At 33.3% G+C, this 16,390-nt stretch overlaps 1 pseudogene; it reads right to left on the reverse strand.

Annotated features, from left to right (window-relative positions):
* Nucleotides 1–12,677: 12,677 nt before the first annotated feature.
* Nucleotides 12,678–13,346, reverse strand: LOC119543764 (annotated as a pseudogene).
* Between the last annotated feature and the right edge of the window lie 3,044 nt (nt 13,347–16,390).

The following is a 16,390-nucleotide window of genomic DNA, read 5'->3' on the forward strand; positions in this document are numbered from 1 at the left end:
TGGCAAGAGTATTTTATTTTTCCTTATTCTTTTACTGCTTACAGGAACTAATACAGAATTAGAGAATACAGACATACTTAAGACTAAAATGTAAAATATAAACATATCTGGTCTAATATATTTTAACTTCTCTTAAATGAGGATTGCCATGATAAACATTCTCTGTCATATACACTCCTTTTACAATTTACTGGGCTGACTACTAAGATTTCTCCATTTTTTTTCAAGGTAAATTATGATGAGATTAATGACACTCTGGAGATTAACACACAGATTATCCCTCATTGGTATATGACATGAGTAGTTTTGTACTTACCCAATTCTTAGAGATGCCAGACTTGTGTATATTACTAACAATGTGCTTTTTTTTCTCAGTGAGTCACCTGGTTTCCCTCACCCTTCCCTTCAGCTATTATTTTCCCCAGTAGTTCCTCTTACTTTCTTTTGCTTTTAGGTCCTCTTTCTCTTTCTCACCAATTCTCACCTGTTCCATATTCACATGAATTTTATTTATTTATTTTGAGTTTTATTTATTTATTTTTCCTATACTGGAAGAACTTGTTGGATGATAAAACTAATAATAATTATAAAGGAAGGAGGATTCCCAAAGAAGACTTTCATTCCCAGTGCTGAATTTTTGCTTCTTTATTTTTCCTTTAAAGGAGATATTTGGAAGAATTCCAAGATAAAAACTCCCCTGAACAATAGCTCCCTAAGCAAAGTTCTTTTATAGTTGATTTTCTCCCTTTACAATTTCATGCCTTGGTGCAACATTTCTGGACACTTAACCTCTCACTCTTTCTCAATAGGAATCTTTTTCTTTACCGAGAGTAAAAAAGCCAGGAGAGGAAGCAGGTGTTCAAAGCTTCAGTGGCCACAATTGGAAAAAAAAAAGAAAGAAAGAAAGGAAAAAATCTATATCCCTAATGTAGCTAGCGAATATAATATTTTAAAAATATGTCTTCTAGGTAATTATATTCAAGTTTATTCAATTTGCTTAACTGGGAGTTCATGCTATGTCCTTGCCAGATATTTTCTGGTACATCCTAGTTTTCCTTTATCTTGTTAATGAGGGGGACATTCTAGAAGGCACACTCCTTTGCACAGCTTACGTCCTGACCCAGGGGCAATGGGCCTAACTAAAATAAGGGCAAGGGACCTCTGTGGGGCCTCATGATTAGTCCTTTAGAATCAAAGTCTGTAGGATTCCATGGATCAGTAATAAAATATCCCAATTTTGAGACAAGTTATTTTAATAATATGAGCTATTTATAAAACCATAAATGTTGTATAAATTAAACTATTGTATGTTCACTACTTTTATTTTCTAATTGAATATAAAGTGATCCAAAATGATCTATAGAAATAATTAAGCTTTTTAAAGTGATAAATTAATGAAATTAATCTGTTAATTATTGTGAGACATTGAAATATTAATATTCTCCATTCAGATAGAAAAAATATTGGAGAAATTGTGTCAACATCTTGGTCTTATTTTTCACCTCTCTTCTTAAATCTCTAACAGATCCAATACCTACATTCAAAAAATCTAAAGTATTAGGTGAGTTGCTTTCATTCAAAATCAGTTCTGTATGCTCTCTTCAATGAAACACAGAAACGTTTCTCAATTCAGGTTGCATTTTAGATGTCATTTTAAAAACACCTTAAAGTGTTAAAATCCTGTGAAAGGAGAAATGGACATTCTCATGTATTTTTGGTGGTGGTAGTGGTGGCGTTAAAATTGGTACAGTATCTGTGAAGAGCAATTTGGTAACATACATCAAAATTTAAAAAGCACATAACAGTTGACCCAATAGTTTCACTTCTAGATATTTATCCTCTACATATACAGGTTCATGTGTAAAATTATGTATGAACAATGATATACATTGGAATGTTTTTATAATACCAAAGATTAAGAACAGTTCAAATGTCATTAATAGAAAATTGGTAAAACAAGTTTTATTATGGCCATAGAATGGAATTCCATGGAGCTATTAAAATAAATAATAGGAATAAAATGATGTAACTGTTAAAATAATAATTATTTATTTATTGAGTAATTTACTTGTATTGATTCATTTAATACTCATAATATCCCTATGATGTTTATACTATCATTAATCCAATTTTACAGATAAGAAAACTGAGGTATGGAGAGGTTAAGTAACTTTCCCATGGTCACCAAGAGAGAATATGATGAGACCATTATACAAACCTAGCCAGTCTTTTATTCTGTTATACAATATAAACAATTATAGATGTATGTGATAGTGTACCCACTTGTAAGAAAAAATATTAATTTGTAAATGTTTTTTTAATGTACAGATACATATTTTATAAATAATATTTTCATTGGAGATAAAGGTCTTTTAAGTCACACATTGCAGAACAAATTGTCTCATCCTGCACCATCCAATATGACAGCCCACAGGTACACATCCCTGTTGGGCACTTGAAAAGCAGTTAATCAGAATTTAGACATACTGCAAATATAAAATACCACATTTCATTGGTTTAGTCCTTCAAAATGCAAAATACCTTACTAACAATTTTTACATTTATTACCAGTTGAAATAATATTTTGATTATATTGGGTTAAAGATATATTATTAAAATAAATTTCACCTACTTCTTACTACTTTGTTAAATGTGGCCTCTTAGAAAGCTTTAGATTTATATGTGGCTCACATCCTGCATTTCTATTGGACAGAAATGCACTTCATTTCACCTCTCCAGCATTATTCCTCTAGCCTGGTGTTTCTTAATTCTTGCTGCATATTAGAATCACCTTAGAAACATTTCTTATATACCTGGGCCCCCCTACCAGAGGTTCTGAATTAATTGCTCTCGGATAAGATCAAACATCACTACTTTTTTAAGGCTTTGCTTTCTAATGTGAAGTCAGGGTGGAGGATTACTGCTCTACCCTTTGAACCTAATATGGTCTGTGCAAGGAGGCTAATTTTTCATAAGGCATTTTTTGCAATAATATTTTATATGCTAAAATTTGCATTTCTTAACTAGGTAGGGATTTTCATTTTGTTAGCTAATGCCATATAAGGGGGATATTCTCAGGGATTTTTATTTTATTGAATAATGCCAAATAATTTGAAAGTTATCAAATTAAAATATATTTTTAATTATTTTGCATCATGGGTTAAATTTGTTTACTTATTGTATTGTTTTTTATTGTTGGGGGGACAAACCTTATCCTTATTGCCATTTGTTCTCCAAACTTGGCCAAAGAAAAAGCATCTAAAGCACTTCAAATAGAGCAAATAAAAGTTGCAAAATCTGTTTATATTATGACTAATAGAATTAAATGTGATGAATAGTATTGGCTTAAGGAATATATCTTCATCAGCCATAAAAATAGAATTTTCTGGGACCCTGATATTCCTAGTGCCATGTAAATGAACTATGGTAAATATGCTAAATCTGTGTCCTTCAGAATAAGCCCTGGTTTTATAAACTTCCACTAAAAGATTCTTACATATAATTGTTTTCCATGGAGCCAATATTCAGTCATAAATTTTCCTATCATTTTTCATAATTAATTTATTCCCTCCTCTGTCATCATGATCTGCTTCATATTTTGACTCCCATTGCTGCTTAGATGGTGGTGATAAAATACTGCTGATTTGGGAAAGAAACTGGGGGAAAGTAAAATTATGATGAAAAAGTTACCTACCTATTTTAAGGGAGGAAAAATTATTCATAAAATCTGGGCTATTTTTCTGACCTCTTTGGTATATTGCTGTATAATTGTCTTCTGTTTGTAGGATACCTGAAACTGAACCATAGAGCTCTCTCAAATTTTTATTAGCTTTTAGGTTGTTATAAAGTTATCCTCTAGATGGAGAACATCTTTTTGACCAAAAGGGGGATGTGAAAGGAAATGAAATAAGTTTTAGTGGCTGAGAGATTCCAAAAGGAGCTGAGAGGTCACTCTGGTGGCACTCTTATGCATAACATAGATAAACCTTTTTAGGTTCTAATGAATTGGAATAGCTAGCAGTAAATAACTGAAACTATCAAACTACAACCCAGAGTCCTTGAATCTTGAAGATGATTGTATAAAAATGTAGCTTATGAGGGGTGACAATGTGATTGGGAAAGCCATAAGGACCACACTCCCCTTTGTCCAGTGTATGGATAGATGAGTAGAAAAATGGGGGCACAAAAAAGAAAAGGCACCCAGTGTTCTTTTTTACTTTAATTGTTCTTTTTCACTTTAATTTTTATTCTTATTGGTGTGTGTGTGGTAATGAAAATGTTCAAAAATTAATTTTGGTGATGAATGCACAACTGTAAAATGGTACTGTGAACAACTGAATGTACACTTTGTATGACTGCATGGTATGTGAATGTATTTCAATAAAATTGAATTAAAAAAAAAGTTATCCTCTATATGAACATACCTTGAATTAAAACATGTGAACTGAACTACAGTCACTTCATCCTATAGAAGCCTTTTATGATACAGTCAGTTTAGCTCTAACCTTTTATGGGTAATAGTTCTTATTCAAATACTGTGCAAACTGGCTCCCTTGTTAATGAACAAATGGATACGTAAGTAGACTAAAGCATTTATCAGTGGATTGCATGCAAGGTTTATTATGTTGCAGTATTCATTCCTGAAGAGAAATGTATGGACATAAACTAGGAGCACTTGTGAAAAACCATTCTCTCTGCTAGATGATTATTATCAGCTAGAAAGAACTGAAATGTGTGAAAAGGGCAAGCAGGCTTGGCTGATTTGGTAAGCTACCATAGCATCAGGTGAATACGATTTTAAATCAAATTATCAGCCTGTAAAGGTTTAAAGTTTTACCTGGAAACCTTGTGATTGTTTGCAGAGGAATGCAAAATGCTCAGCAAAATAATCCTAATGATTGCTAGGTGTTATTCAAACTCTGTCATCTATAATTAATACATTTTCGTACATATGCTTAAAACTAATAAAGCTTCCAGCAAAGAGAACTCCGTGCATTCATTAACTTTAAAACAAACATTCTAAAATTAATATGTAGTGATTGTGAAATACAAGGTTAATACTTTGGAAACCCCAATATTTTAGAAATGTGATTCTACTAGATGAACCCCAGAAAATTATTGTTATAGCAGCTGAATTCTGAGATTTGTCTTCAGTTAAATTGCAACAAAAATATAATAGCTACAATCTCATTTCCTTGAAGTGAAAATGAACTGAGTTTGAATCCTGATTCTCTCTCTAGTTCTGTGGCTATAGAAGTCATATAACTTCTCTACACCTCAGATTACTTGTCTTTAAAATAGGAAAAATAATAGTGTTCACTCAATGTCATAGAGATGTTGTCAAAATTAATTTAGGTAATAGCTACAAAGCACCTGATATAGCTTCTGTTCAATAAATATTAGCAATGAATATTTTTGATTGCACAGACCATAGAAAGTTATATAATAACTTCTATGCAAATAAAACTGTGTAGAAACCTTGAGAGTAAAAAGTTCAGCTTTAGCTATTAACTCCTCTGGCTAGAAGCTGCTTTAGCACAGCCAGAATAATTTGTCTTTTGTTCTCCTCTGACCTGCCTGCTGTCTAATTGCCTGGTGAGTGGAGTTGATGGACTGATATGCAAAAATACAAAACAATATCCTTAACGAAAACAATGTCTACAAAAATCTAGTACTTATCATAGTAGTCAAGATTTATTAAGATGTATTATCTTACAGGCACTATGTATAGATAGTTTCATTTAATCTTTGCAATAATCCTAGGATGGAAGTACTATTATTGTATCTTTTGTGAGTAAAAGAACTGAAAATTAGAGAAGTTATATAACTTGCTTCATGTCCTGCAGTTAGTTCAGATGAAGATGAAATACAATTGTAGAAAAATTGTCTCTAGCACATATCCTTTTAGACATTGTACAGTGTTTCTAAATGTATGCTATGCATACTACAGGATTTAAGACAATTTATGTGGTAGATAACCTTTTTTTTAAAGTTATTTATTCAAATGTGTATTTTTAAAAGTTAAACTTGTAATCAAACCCATGATTTCGAAACATTTTTACATGGGATGAGGCTAAAGTCGTTAGTACAGGGAGCACTTGACCCGCATAGATCACATGAATTTCACAGAGGTGCTCAGGCGTATCTATTAACATTAAACTATTAGGATATAAGTCGAATATGGACTGTTTTGTTCCATAATATGGTTTCTTACATACTGAATTTGTGAGTCATTACACTGTTCTTTTCAGGAATATACTAACATATACACAAATACACTTTAATATGTGAAGTATCACTAGGTATACATAATTATAAGTTGCATTTGGGACTGTACACTCATTGACTTCCTTTTATCTTGAGCCTATCATGGATCAATGCTTTATTAAATAAGTCTTTTACAGCATAATGCTGAAGATGCTGATACAGGTACTATGGTGACCGTGATGAGATTAGTCATGAGCCCGCAAAATAGACATGAAGGCCAAATTGATGAATCACCTGAAACCATATGTTGCTGTTGAAAAAAGGACCGGCTGCAAAGATAACAAAAATATCATGCAAATATATTATTTTTAAACATGGATTTTAGTGGACTGGCAATGAGCGTGCACTTCTTCCATTTGTGAATGCTCAAAGTTCTGGTAACCAAAGCATTCTATCTCGAGTATCAGTTTTGAAATGTACAAAAACTACATGAGAGGTACTGAATTTTTAAAAGAAAGCAGGAAGATATTCAAGTATCTGAGAAATACCAACACAGTGTGGCAGGAGAAAAAAATTGCAAAAGTTGCAGAAGCCTTATTTATAGTGTCTGATTTAATTGCCAAGGTTAGAGCAGCTGAAATAATTGGTGAGACGCCAAAGCAGCTTCCAAAATGTAAATGTTCTTCTCTAGATAAAAGCAAGGGAAAAAAAATCTGATGGGTTGACTCTGTCAAATACAACAATTTATCAAAGAATTACAGGTATGGCCCAAACATGGAGTACAATAAAGACCATAATATTCACTGGAATCTCTGAGATAAATTCTCTAAAATTAAAAACTCAATGGATCGTTTGGTGTTTGTTATATATAAGCTGAATAAAGGAGCCCAAAAGGACATGAGTTTGGCCAATCTTTGCTAACTCCTACAACTGGAGAAGAAATTTTGAATTTATTGATAACTTCAAGATGAACAATAACATGTAAGAGATGTGTTGACTTATGTACAGATGGCACTGAGGCAATGGTATGCAATAAGAATGACCTGTTCCATGTTTTCAAGCTGTTGTACTGGAAACAAGATCTATTCTTGTGTAGTTCATATACAGGGAAAAGTTTGACCACTAGAGATGTTTTCAAGGATTTAAGGAAAGGACCTAATGAGGCTACAAAGATAATCACTTGCAATAAGGACAAGCAAATTGGATTTCCTACTTTTTTCTCAGCTTTGAAAATGTATCAGCAATGATTACAAACAATTACTGTTTCAAATACTACAAGTGTGGAGGGATAAAAGCTTCAGTGTTTAAGAACATACGCATAATTTGTATTGGCTTTGCAAATCATCATTTATTGAGGATACATTTTCTTCTCTGAACAAACTAAACTTACCCTTTCAAGGCAAGCAAGTTTCCATTATTATTCTACATGAACTGGAAAGTGCATGTAATGCTTGCAGCTCTGATGCTGTGGGGGCATACCCTAACTGATGTAAGATGGCTTATTTTATTTGAATGAACTTGTAAAATATTTTATTGAAAAAATAACTGAAAATACTCAGAAAATTATAAATATTCCCTTGATAAACAGCTCCATAAACACCAAGGCCAAGGAGAATGACTGGTGCGTGGGTAAGAACCACATTTTCCAAGACTTGACTGACATAACCAAATATCCTTGACATATTAATCTTAAAATGGATTCTGCAAATGACTTCTTCCAAAACTCTGTGGAGTTACTTATGGGATTTTATTGCACCATGATCAATGAAAATGGCTTTTATGTCTACTTTAAGCCATTTGTAAAGTTTGTTTTGTGGTTATTACATACGGTCAATTTGTCATAAATTTTCCACAGATGCTTGAAAAAATGGTGAATCTTCTCTTTTATAGTATAGAACTCATGATAAAGCTATTAAGTAAACCTCATTAATAATATTATTCGTGTCTTCTGTATCCTTATTCATTTTATTGGCAAAAAAATCTCCTTTGCCTTTTTAACAATTTTACTTTGTAAGTACTTTGATGTTAAGTTATTCAGCATGTTAAGATTACAGAAATTATACATCCATCATACACTGTAACTGTCTTTAAAACAAGTGAAACATTTTGTTCCATTAAAAATTTTTAACCTTGAATTCTTTGATTTTAATATTACTATCTATGCTTATGTTGTTTGCATTTTTCTGGGACACATTTGTCCAAAATTTTCCTTTTATCCATTCTGAGTCAATTTTACTATATTTCATGTGTCTCTTATAGATCATTTGTATATAGTAAGTAGCTAGATTTTCATTTTTTACCAAATTTGGTTCTTTTATTTAAGGTTTTGACCATTTTGAGTTAATTTTTGTATACGGTATGAAGTATGGGTCCACTTTCATTCTTTTGCATATGGATATCTGGTTTTCTGAGCACTCTTTGTTGAAGAGACAATTCTTTTCCCACTGAGTGGACTTGACCAGATTGCATAACTATATAACTTTTATCATGTGACCATAAAAACTGTGTGACTGACACTGCCTTTATCCACTGTATGGATAGATGAGTAATAAAATAAAGACATGCATGAAAAAAAATAGATTGGGGAATATGGGGGAAAATACTTCTATGTAAACTATAGACAATAGTTATAGTAATACTTTAGTAATCTTTCATCAATTGTAACAAATGTAGCTACTGTTAAAAAAACAGTAAAATTACAAAAACGTGCTATCATCAATTGTAACACATTTTCCATACTAATGAAAGTATTGGTGGTGGGGTAGTGTATGGGAATCCTATATTTTATGCATGGTTTTTCTGTAAACCCACAACTTCTCTAATTAAAAATTTTTTAAAAAGAAGATAAACCAGCCAAAGGTATGAGAGTTTAGTTCTGAACCTTCAGTTCAATTCCATTGGTCTATATATCTGTCCTGATGCCACTACCATACTGTTTTGATTACTGGTGCTTTATAATAAGTTTTACTTGTTACTAAGGATGTATGAGTCCTCCAACACTGTTCTTCTTTTCAAGATTGTTTTAACTATGTGGGGCTACTTACCCTTCCATATGAATTTAGTCATTGGAGTTTCCATTTCTGTAAAGAAGTCTGTTGAAGTTTTGATTGTGTATTATGTTAAATCTGTCTATCACTTTCAGTAGACTTCACAATCTAATAATATTTAGTCTTCAATCTAGGAACATGGAATGTCCTTCCATTATTTAGGTCTTCTTTGATTTATTTGAGAAAGATTTTATAGTTTTCTGCATACATGCCATTTATTTTCTTGGTTAGATTTGTTCCTAGATATTTGAGTCTTGCAGTTGCTATTGTAAGTGGATTTTTTTTCTAGATTTCTTCTTCTGATTGTTCATTACTAGTGTATAAAAATATCAATGATTTTTTTTCATTTTTTAGGGTTTTTTTTTTACCAATGATTTTTGCATGTTGATCTTGTACCCCACTGCTTTGTTGAATTTATTAGTCTAGTAGCTTTGTTATGGATTTTTCAGGATTCTCTCTATATAGGATCATGTCATCTGCAAATAAGAAAGTTTTACTTCTTCCTTTGCTATTAAGATGTCTTTTATTCCTTTTTCTTGCCTAATTGCTCTTTCTAGAGCTTTCAGTACAACATTGAACACCAGTGGTGGCATTGGGCATCCTTGTCGTATTCCAGATCTTACAGGGAAAGATTCTGACTTTCATGAACAACTATGGTGTTTTCCATATGTGTCCCTTTACATATTAAGAATGTTTCCTTCTTTTCCTAGTTGTCTGAGTGTTTTTATCAGGAAGGGATGCTGAATGTTGTCAAATGCCTTTTCTGCATCAATTAACATGATCATGTGTGTGTTTGTTTTTTCTTTCCTTCTATTAATGTTATGTATTACGTTAACTGATTTTCTTATGTTGAGCAACCTTTGCATACGTGGGATAAATTCCACTTGACAATACCGTATACCTTTTTTAATATGCTGTTGGATTTGGTTTGCTAGTATTTTGTTGAGCATTATTGCATCTGTTAACGCCTGTATTTTGATATTGGCCTGTAATTTTCTTTTCTTGTGATAGCTTTATCTTGTTTTGGTATTAGAGAGAGCTGGGAAGTATTTCCTCTTCCTTAATTTTTAGGAGAGTTTGAGCAGTGTTGGTGTTATGGGATTTTCTTTCTTGGGTGGCTTTTGATTGTAGATTCAATATTTTTACTTGTTATTGGTCTGCTGTTTCTTCTTGAATCAGTGTAAGTAAATTGTGTGCTTGTAGGAATTTGTCCATATCATCTAGGTTACCTAATTTGTTGGCATACAATTGTTCATAGTATCCTCTTCACTTCCTTTTTATTTCTGTGGGGTCAGTAGTAATCCACCCTATTATTCCTGATTTTAAACCAGGAATAAAACCAAAATTTTGTTGATTTTATTGATCTTTTCAAAGAACCAACTTTTGGCTTTGTTGATTCTATTGATTTTTTACTCTCTGTTTCATTTATCTCTGTTCTAATCTATATTTCCTTCCTTCTGCTCACTTTAGGTTTAATTTGCTCTTCTTTTTCAGTTCCTCCAGGCATGTGTGGTTAAGTCTGTGATTTGAGCTCTTTCTTCTTTTTAAATGTAAATATTTAGAGCTATAAATTTCCCTCTTAGCACTGCCTTCACTATGTCCCATAAGTTTTAATATGTTGTGTTTTCATTTTTATTTGTCTCAAGATATTTTGTGAATTCCCTTATGATTTCTTCTTTGACCCATTGGTTGTATAAGAGTGTATTGTTTAACCTCTAGATGTTTGTGGATTTTATAGTTCTTCCTCTATTATAGATTTCTAGCTTCATTCTATGTGCTCAGAGAAGATGCTTTGTATGATTTCAGTCTTTTTAAATGTATTAAGACTAGTTTTGTGACCTAATGTGTTCTATTCTGGAGAATGACATAGGCACTTGAAAAAATTGTGTATTCTGCTATTTGTTGGTACAGTGTTCTAATTATATCTGTTAGGTCTAGTTCATTTATAGTATTGTTCAAATTATCCATTTCCTTATGGATCTTTGGCCTAGATATTCTATCCATTGATGAATTTGTTGTATTGAAGTCTCCAATTATCATTATAGAGGTGCCTATTTCTCCCTTCCATTTTGGCAATGCTTGCCTCACGTATTTTGGGGAAATGTGTATAGGTACATAAATCCTTATGGTTATTTTTTCTTCTTAGTAGATTTACCCTTTTAATATATAGTATTCTTGTTTGTTTCTTGTAACTGTTTTTTTTAACATAGTTTAATTTATTGGATGCATATTAGGTACACAGTTAAAAAGGAATAAAATTTTTACTCTCTAGAACAAAAGAATTTATAGAAAAAAGATAGCTGCTATTACACAAATAGAATGTATGAACATAAATAACATGAAATACGTGATCTTCTATTACATTCGTTTGTTTTAGAGCTAGCTTTTACAATGAAAAATCACTTATTTGAACCTGTGTAGAGTTGGTGTATTACATCTGTCATCTAAGTATTACTTCAGGGCTTTACAAAACAATTTTGTTGGTGGTTGTGCCGGTTTGAATGTATTGTGTCCCCCAAATGCCATTATCTTTGTGGTCTTGTGGGACAGACGTTTTGGTGCTGGTTAGATTTGCTTGGGATGTGCCCCACCCAGCTGTGGGTGGTGACTTCGGTGGGATACTCCTATGGAGGTGTGACCCCACCCATTCAGGGTGGGCCTTGATCAGTGGCGCCATATAAAACATGCTGACTCAAAGAGACTGAACGGAGTGCAGCTGTGAGTGATGTTCTGAAGAAGAGCAAGCTTGCTAGAGAGGAATGTCCTGGGAGGAAGCCATTTTGAAACCAGAACTTTGGAGCAGACACCAGCCACGTGCCTTCCCAGCTAACAGAGGTTTTCCGGACGCCATTTGCCATCCTCCAGTGAAGGTACTTGATTACTGATGTGTTACCTTGGACACTTTATGGCCTTAAGACTGTAACTGTATAGCCAAATAAACCCCTTTTTTATAAAAGCCAGTCCATCTCTGGTGTTTTGCATTCTGCAGCATTAGCAAACTAGGACAGTGGTATTTATGTGTGAGGAGAAGAGAAACATTTACTATATATAACATCCATGTTTCAGGGGACATGATTTGATAGTAAAGTTTTTATATCATGTGGAAGAAAATAAGTTTAGCTATTAGTTATTCTAGAAAAGCTACCTAAACTAGAATGACATTTGTTAAATATTATATATTCCATCTCCAACTCCATTCTAATAGTCTATAAACAACATCAAATGAAGCTATGGAAGTTGGAATTTTAACTAAGAAGGAACTCAGACTAGCTTTAAAGTTCTAATATCCACTAAGTTTAGCACCTTTTTCTTCTCACTGCAAAGAACACTATTTTTAAATATAAATTTTATCTAGAACGTCTCATTTTCTGACGATGCAGCATTCCTATATGCGTATTAAAAACCCCATTCCTTATCAGAGCTTTATGTCTCTTCTACTGTCTCAGCCTCTGAGTACATCCAGCAGAGCACTGCATTAGGACAGCAGACAAAAGCATCTATTTCACTTCCCAATTCTGTTAACTGTTCCAATGAAGACACACAAGGATAATGGTCTTTTAACATATCTGGCAATTTGAAATTGTTGTCCTGAAGACGTCAAGAACATTTCTCTGGTGTTAAAAACCTCAGCTCTTTAAATGTAGAATTTGTTTCATCAAACTACATCTTCTTTTTTACACTTTGCAACTAAGGTATAGCAGAAACATTGTATTTAATTAAGGAATCCATTCTAGTTTCTTTATTGGGGGTTTTAGCATCATGGATGGGCTCTTTTGTCGTCTTATTCTATTTCACAATCTTGAAATATCACATTTCTAGGTTGTTTATTTTCCATTTTCAGTTTTCCTGGCTTTAGGTTAACACCTATATTTTCAGTGTTGACTATTTGGATTTCTTCTGTGGCTGCACAAGCCTCAGTATTTTCTCCAAAATTAACTTCTTGATTCTTCAGTTTAGAATATCTACAGTTGCATGTCTCCTTTCTTCAGCAGGCTGAGCCCGTGGCAGAATGACTGCGATAATATTTTCAATAGGACTTGTAATTGGTTTAAGTGCAAGGCATATCCAGTATTTAACAAGACCCAGCAGGGTTTACATTTTGTCCTTCAGGTTCTAGCTGGTAAGTATGGAGCTAAGAGACCTTTTCAGCACTCTTCTTTTGCCAGCGTTGCACTCAGTCAGACAGATTCTGGATAATGTCTGATCTTCCTCTTCCTCTTTCTATACAAAACTTGTTTTTCTTTCTAAAAGAAGTTCCTTTAAGTTTTGTCTTCTTTGCTTCGGGAACGCGGGCCATGCCATTGGAATGGGCCACATCGCCAGGGGGTGGGCTCACGGCAGCCCGGAGTGGTGCAGGGCAGACGTACCCCTTCTTGTAACTGTCTTTTACTTAGAGTAAAATATTGTTTAGTTCAAGATTAGTATAGTTACCCAAGCACTATTTTGGGTACTACTTGCGTGGAATATTCTTCCCATCCTTTCCTGACAGGAAAGGATGTGTCTTTGGGTCTAAGTTGAGTCTCCTCTAAGCCACATATGGTTGGGTCATGCTTTTTAATCCATCCTGCCAATCTGTGTTTTTGTTTGGGAGTTTAATCCATTTACATTCACTGCAATTACTGATAAGGCAGGATTTATTTCAACCATGTTTCTTGTATGTGTTTTTTGTCCCTCTTTTCATTTATTTCAGCTTTCTGTTGTATAAACTGATCTTTTGTAATGTAATTGATTGGTCTCTTTCTCATTTACATTTTTGAGTGTATTTTAAATACTTTCTTTGTGATTACCCTGGGGTTTGTATTAAACAACCTAAGCCTATAACCCACTAGTTCAAAAAGATATCAACTTAATTTCAATAGCATGCATAGTCTCTGCTCCTATGCCCTTCTGTTTCCCCTCTTTAATGTTGTTTTTTCACATGCATTACTTCCTTATATGTTGTATGTCCATAACATGGAAATATGATTATGTCTTATTCAATTGCATTCTAAATCTTATAGGAAATAAAGAGTAGGAGTTACATATTGAAGATACAGTACTATAGGGTTTTCTGTACAGCTCTGTAGTTACTTTCACTGGAGACATTCACTTCTTCAAACTGCTCCAAGCTGCTCTCGCCTGTCTTTTCCTTTCAACCTGAAGAACTCCCTTTAACATTTCTTCTAGGACAAGTCTCTTGGTGACTAACTCTTGGTAGTTTTTTGTTTATCCATGAGTGTCTTAAACTATCCCTCATGTTTGAAGGACAGTTTTGCTGGATAAAGAATTTTTTTAATTAGAGAAGTTGTAGATTTAGTGAAAAATCATGCATAAACCTACACAGCTTCCATATACTACCCTATTATTAACATTTTGCATTGTTGTGGTATATTTGTTACAACTGATGAAAGCACATTTTCATAACTGTGCTATTAACTATAGTCACGGTTTAACTTAGGGTCCACTACGTGTTATGCAGTTCCATAGATTTTTAAAAAACATTTTACTCTTATACCATATGTACAACCTCAAATTTCATGTTTTAACCACATTGTACTACCATCACGAACATCCACTACCAAAACTTTTCTGTCAACTCGACTAGAAACACAGTAAAGTAGAAGCCTTAACTGTCTATGCCCTAAGTGCACCCCATCCCCTGGCAACCTAAATTCTAGATTTTGACTCTTTGAGTGTGCTTATTCTAATTATTTCATATCGTTGAACTCATAATATAGTTGTCCTTTTATGTCTGGATTATTTCACTCAACATGGTATCTTCATGTATCAGGATGTCATTCCTTGTTACAGCTGAATAATATCCCACTGTGTGTATATAACACTTTTATTTATCCATTTATTGGTGTTCGAGACTTGGCTTCCTTCCATATTTTGGTAACTGTGAATAATGCCACTATAAACATCAGTGTGCAAATATCTGTTCGAGTTACTGCTTTCAATTCTTATGGGCATATACCTAAAACTGGGATACCAAGTCATGTGGTAATCTATATTTAGCTTTCCAAGGAACAGCCAAACACATTTCTTCAGTGGCTACACAATTTTTTATTCCCACTAGCAAAGAATTAGTATTCCTATTTCTCTACATCATCTCTAACACTTTGTAATTTTCATTTTTTTTAATAGTAGCCATTTTGGTGAATGTGAAATGGCATCTCATTGCAGTTTTCTTGATTTGCATTTCCCCAATAGAATTTAATTATATTGAATACCTTTTCATGTGTGTTTTGGCCATTTGTGTATCTTCTTTGGAGAAATGTCTATTCAATCTTTTGCCCATTCTAAAATTGGGTTGTTTAGCTTTCTGTTGTTGAGTTGAAGGATTTCTTTATATATTTTGGGTATTAAACTCATAGGATATGTGATTTCCAAATATTTTCTCCCATTGTGTAGGTTGTCATTTTACTTTCATGGAAAAGTCCTTTGAGGCACAAAATTTTTAATTTTGATGAGGGCCCATTTATCAGTTTTTTATTTTGTTGCCTATGCATTGGTATGAAGGCTAGGAAACTGTTGCAAAACACAAGATCCTAAAGGTGCTTCTCTACATTTTTTTCTAGGAGTTTTATAGTTCTGGTTCTTATATTTAGGTCTTTGATCCATTTGGAGTTACTTTTTGTATATGGTGTGAGGTAGGGGTTCCACCTTCATTCTTTTGCAAATGGAGATTCAGTTTTCCCAGCACCATTTGTTGAAGGGGCTATTCTTTCCCCATTGGCTGGTCTTTGCCCCTTGTCACAAATCAGCTGGCCTTAAATTTGAGGATTGATTTATGAACCTCAATTTGATTGCATCAATCTACATGTCTGACCTGGGGCCATTACTAAGCTGTTTTGATCACTATAGCTTTGTAATAAGTTTTAAGATTAAGAAGTGTGAGTTCTCCAACTTCATTCTTCCTTTCCCAAGATGGCTTTGGCTATTAGGGCCCTTTACCCTTCCAATATTAACTTGATGATTGACTTTTCCATTTATACAAAGATCATTATTGGAAATTTGATTGGAATTATGTTTCATCTGTTTAAATTGCTATGAATAGAATTGACATCTTAGCAATATTTAGTTTTCCAATCCATGAACACAAAATGTCCTTCCTTCCATTTCTTTAGGTCTTCTTTGAATTCTTATAGCAATGT

Source organism: Choloepus didactylus, chromosome 9, assembly GCF_015220235.1.
Source record: "Choloepus didactylus isolate mChoDid1 chromosome 9, mChoDid1.pri, whole genome shotgun sequence".
Classification (NCBI taxonomy): Eukaryota; Metazoa; Chordata; class Mammalia; order Pilosa; family Megalonychidae; genus Choloepus; species Choloepus didactylus.